Consider the following 6,000-nt stretch of genomic DNA (forward strand, 5'->3'; position numbering starts at 1 on the left):
TAACAAAGTCTCCTCACCAGCAAAAATAGGGGGGGTTAAAAACACCAAGATAAAACTAGCATCTTAGTCGTGTGTAAGGCAGATATTCGTGCCCGCTTTTCTTTGTGCTTCATCCTTTTTGAGATTGGTACTTTCAATTTCCTGGGGTTGCAAATAAACCGGTTGATTGATCTCAGTATGGTGGTTATCGAAATGGTAAGCCTTCCATCTCATATTCCTTACGAATGCATTCACACTTCCAATCAAGATAGTTACAAAAGTGTCATTAGATGACATGGGAATACATTTAGTTGATAATGACACCTTTGTAACTATCTTTGTTTGAAAAAATGTTTGATCAAATAATTGCCAATATTCATTTTCAATTGAAATAAAATCAACATCGTTTTTGAAACGATCGAACAATCTATTGGATTTTGATTGCTTTCCTTTTGAAACTGATTTTTAATTCACGATTATGAACCATTTTACTCAACATTAGAATAACTCTAGGATATCTATACCTATCGAGCTTATTATATATCTACAGTACAATGAGCACGTTTTTCTTTTAATAGTATTAATACATTTAATGGTACATTAAAATAAACTCTGCTCTTTAGACTCCAGGTCTAATTCTCTCAATATATATATATATATATATATATATATATATATATATATATATATATATATATATATATATATATATATACTGGCATTTCAGACCGGCGTTGCCCGGGTGTTTGGAGGGGTATGTTGAGCATAAAAAAGCGGTAATTTTTTAAACTTTGACCCTTATTATGACCCTATTATGTTGTTGATTCAAATCAAGTTATTCAGTTAGATCCATGTCCAAGAAATCTATATCTAAAATTTCAAGTGTTTAAACACAAAATTATCGGAGGTTTTTGGTAGAGTTCTCAAATGTAAAATCGTTGAACTTTGACCTCTTAACAGCCAAATTTCTGGCCAAACACGGATTACAAATATTTTCCCAAATCTCAGTACCCTGTATATCAAATTTCGAGTCTGTAAACTGAAAATTTACAGAGTTATTACGTAGGAAAATGTACACACACAGACACACAGTCACGTTCACTTTTATAGATTAAGCAAAAATATATACGTATACATAAATATATATGGAAACAATTTTGTGTTTACTGTAAACTTTTTACGCAAACATTATTCAAGTATAAATCATGTAGAATATCTGCATGAATATAATTACACGTTAAATAAAGATGATCATTTCATAATAAAACCGAAAAAACTAATAAGGAATTAATTAAAATGAATGTTTAAAAGTCTATGCAAATTAGCTAGATCTTTTGCTAGTGAATGCACAACCAATATATGAGAAAGTTGTATTTTCTTTTTAAATAAATAGAAAAGAGGGTGTTTAATATGTATATCATTACACACAAAAGAAAAACTAATTTATAGGAGTAAAGAAAGAAGATATAAGTGGACGTGTCTGTCTGTGTGTCTGTGTACATTTCCCTACGCAATAATTCTGTCAATTTTAAGTATACAGGCTCGAAATTTTATATACAGGATACTGAGATGTTGGAACATCTTTTGAATCCGTTTTCGGCAAGAAATTTGGCTGTTAAGGGATCAAAGTTCAACGATTTAACCTTTGAGAATTCTACCAAACTCCTCCGACAATTTTGGGTATAAACACTTGAAATTTTAGATATAGGTTCCTTGGACATGGATCTAACTTAATAACTTGATTTCAGCCCAAAACAATAAATTTAAAGGGGTCATAATAGGGGTGAAAGTTTTTAAAAAATCTGACCTCTGCGGTCTCTACCAAATTACTCAGACAATTTCTGGTCTAAACATTTGAAATTTTACATAAAGGGTATTCAGATATAGGGCAAGCTTTTTAATTGGTTTTGGTCGAACATTTTTAGATACCAATATATAAATGTATGTATGTATGTATGTTTGTATGTCTGGCAAAACTTTCGACAGAGGCGACTGATTTTAACAGCAAAGACGTTTTTCCCGTTCTTTTCCTCGTTCGCGGTTAGGATTCGAGCCTGCCTTCCTACCCCCACTTTTTTTGCTCAACAAACACATCCAAATACGAGGACAACGCCGAGCTGAAATGATAGTATATCTATAAAAGTGTGTGTGTGTGTGTGTGTCTGTCTGTGTACATTTCCTGACACAATAGCTCTTTCAATTTTCAGTCTACAGGCTCGAAATTTGATATACAGGGTGCTGAGATGTGGGAAAAGCTTTGCAATCCGTTTTTGGCCAAAAATTTGGCTATTAAGATGTCAAAGTTCAACGATTTGACCTTTGGGAACTCTACCAAACTCCTCGGCCAATTTTGAGTATTAACAATTGAAATATTAGATATAGGTTCCTTGGACATGGATCTAACTGAATAATTGATTTGAGCCCCCAAACAATAAATGTTAAGGGGTCATAATAGGGGTCAAATAAAAACAAATTGACCTCTACGGTCTCTACCAAATTTCTCAGACAATTTCTGGTCTAAATATGTGAAATTTTACATAAAGGGTATTCAGAAATAGGGCAAGCTTTTTAATACGCTTGGGTCGAAAATTTGAGCTATTAATATATAAAGGTATGTATGTGTGTTGGTATGTCTACCTAAAACTATCGACAAGGGCGATGGATTTTCACAAGATCAGTATCGTTTTAAAACTTTACCCTTCAGGCGAAAAATTGGCTATAAACGTTAATTTCTTCACCATAGGCACTTCAACTGGGAAATTTTCTACAGTGAGGGGTCGATTTTTTCACGGATATTTTTGAAAATCATCCCCTATTTTCGATTGTCTAGCCTTAATTTAAAACTACGTCACTTCCGGTTTGGCGGTGATCGTAACAGCACGTTTTTTTCCTGTTCTCTTTCTCCTTCGCGGTACGGGTTCGAGCCTGGCTTCCTACTAATACATTTCTTTTTTGCTCAACACACACCTCCAAATACCCGGGCAACGTCGGGCACCCATGCTAGTACATACATATATATATATTTATATATTTATGTTCGTATTCCTGTCTGTTTGTTTGTTTAATTGTTTGTTTGTTTACAATTTGATTAATATACACAAAAGGTCCATTACTTCATTATTTCATTCATTCTTATAAATAGTATTATTCTTGTAAAATAGACGATTAAGAAATTACCTCATTTGCATATTACATTAAGGAAATCGATTTATTAAATAGCGGCGTGTTAGTTATTGTTTATGGTGAGATGATTGTTTTAAGTGTTCTATTTAACTTCATTATTTAAGCTTGATCTATATTGAGAACATATTTAATTTAATTTATTTTTACCATCATCGATTTTTCTTATAACCCGAGTTCAGTTATTTGAGTTTGGAGTTATTTCCCTTGGACGCTAACTTTCTTCTTTTTGTTTTTTTTTCTTTTTTGGCGGATAATGAAACTAAAAATAATTCGCACAAACTGTCAAACATTATTTTTGGAATCAGTTCAAATAAAACAATTTCCGTGATTTCGCAATCCAGTGGATTTTTATTTTAAAATAAACAAACAATCTAATGCAACTACGATTCTTTATTTAAAACAAAAACAAAAAAAACCCTTTCATTAACGTTTTTTTCAGTTTTTTTCTTTTTCACACTTTTTGACATCATAACTGCTATTTTTTTTTTTTTTTTTAATAACACAATAAGTCCAAACTCATCATTTTTATAACATAAAAACGTGTTTCTCTTAACACAAATTCTATTTTGGTATTTTTGAAACTGAATTATTTACAGTTTGTTTTCTTTGCAACAAACAGTAATAACAAATCTTTCTAGACTGAGGGAGCATAAAAGAAATTGGCTTAAACTGGAATATAGTCATAAAAGGTGCTCAGTATCTGGAGAATAGATTCTCTTCGTATACCTTCTGCCGAAATATCTAGTGGAGAATTTGTCACGTACTTCTGATTTTTTTTGGGGGGGGGGGTCATTTTCGTGTTTTCATTCGCTCTTTTACTTTTTAAATTTTTGTTGGGGTTCACGATGGAGTTGACATTTAATAATAAAAAACTGGTCAATATTCTTAGTATAGCAGGTGTGGCCAAACCGAACTTCATGTCGACCCTGGCAACGCTGGGTATCCATGCTAGTATATATATATATATATATATATATATATATATATATATATATATATATATATATATATATTATTACAATTAACCCGAAGGGCCTTTTGTGCTCTAGAATTTATTTTTCTACATAGTCACCACCATTCTAAGTGCACTTTTGCCAGCTATGAACAATGGCCGAGTATGGGCGTCTGGGGCGTCGTACGACGGTCGTTCCTAAAGTAAATGCCCATATTTCTTAACCCCAAAAGTTTAAAAGATACGAAGAGGGGCATCATACCATTAAACCGAGCGACCTTTTGTGTTCCATAATTTATTTTTCTACATAATCACGATCATTCTCTATGCACTTTTGCCAGGAATTCAAGGAAGCATCTCTGCTTTTGACGCACGTTTATGAAAGGAGTTGCTTTTTCTGAGTCTCACACCGTCGATATCTTAAACAGAGAGATGTATCTTGCAGCTCATTAATGCGTAAACATTCAAAACATTTTGTTTGACACTAAAAAATGAAACACACTTGTATTTATTTATTCGATTTTTTTTTAATTTGCAAAATAAGACTAAGAAATTCGCAATCGGATTTTTTAAATAATAGTCCAACCAATCGACATCCTCATCTCAAAATTCAGAACCATGTATTTGATTTATACGAAGTGTCATTTTAACGAGCTTCAGAATTCAATTAACTAAGAAAGTATCGATCATTTATACTAATACAATATAAAATGTGGTTGGATCATTCCACGGCTCCAGACGGTCTCTTACCTCGATGCACTTCTCTACATATACAAGCATGAAATACGTCCCTGTTGTCACATGCAGGAAGTTGCTGCCCAAGACACTATTCGCTGCCTTTATAAAGTGTAAAATCAACTTTGAAATCTAGTTGCAATGCCATCTTTCTTCCATGCAGCCTATTTCTCACGGATGTGAGGTTATTAGTCTTTTTCTACTCTATTATTATTTTCATGGTAGGTGGTCGACTGAGCTCTAATCTATTAACAAAAAACTTTCAACCTGTTTATAGATCTAATATTTGACATACATATTGATTCCAACTAGATCCATATGAAAAATGATCACGGTTGCTAAATGATCATCAGTTGTAAATGCTAAAAGCCACTCTATGATAATGGTTAATATGATAGATAGTAGATAGATTGATAGATGGATACATAGATAGATAGATGGATATATAGATGGAGTGACAGTTCATTGGTGAAGAATATTATAAAACGATTGAAAATATTTAATGGAATAAACAGAATTTGATAATTTTAGATCCGAATTTATGTCAATTGTACTATATTTTAAGAGGGTCGTATTTTAGCCCTCAGGGAAGCAATCTTTTGGCAACGTGTTCCACAGGTTTGAAATTCTTCGACAGAAGTTCGTATCATAGAAATTTCGTTTGCTGTTAAGTACATGGAGTTTTACGTGGAACAAGTAGATACTGAATCTACGTCAAGCATGTTCCATGGAAATAAGGATCGATCAGAGCAAGATTAGCAACGTATCTTCCGCGAAGGGGCTGCAGAGAACAGAATAAATTATTAGCCAAAACTAGATTGCGAAGTCAATTCTGTATTCTGAATCTTCTGATCTTGAAAACTTCTGATATCGTAGTTACATTTCATCTTGAGGAATAAATGTGGAACATTTCGTCAGGAATCGTATACATTCTGGGGAAATAGAATGATGAACCCATTGATGTATTCTTCAGAAGCATTTAACCTATTCCTGCATCCTTTGTTCAAGCTTGTTTGATTCGTTGGTTTAGTGATCTCCATCAATTCGTCATTCTGATACCACCTTATAATGAAGCATCCCATTCTTTCCAGGGACTGCTGTAACAGAGCTCGAACGCATGTATGCAAATACCGAGCCGTGTTCGAAATGAC

At 33.1% G+C, this 6,000-nt stretch overlaps 1 protein-coding gene across 3 annotated transcripts in view; it reads left to right on the forward strand.

The window, feature by feature from the left end:
- Positions 1-6,000, forward strand: part of LOC145240064 (uncharacterized) — a 359,978-nt gene that overhangs the window by 259,176 nt on the left and 94,802 nt on the right. The gene's annotated exons all lie outside the window — the stretch shown is intronic.

Source organism: Euprymna scolopes, chromosome 19 (genome assembly GCF_053919585.1).
Source record: "Euprymna scolopes isolate OS-2025 chromosome 19, ASM5391958v1, whole genome shotgun sequence".
Classification (NCBI taxonomy): domain Eukaryota; kingdom Metazoa; phylum Mollusca; class Cephalopoda; order Sepiida; family Sepiolidae; genus Euprymna; species Euprymna scolopes.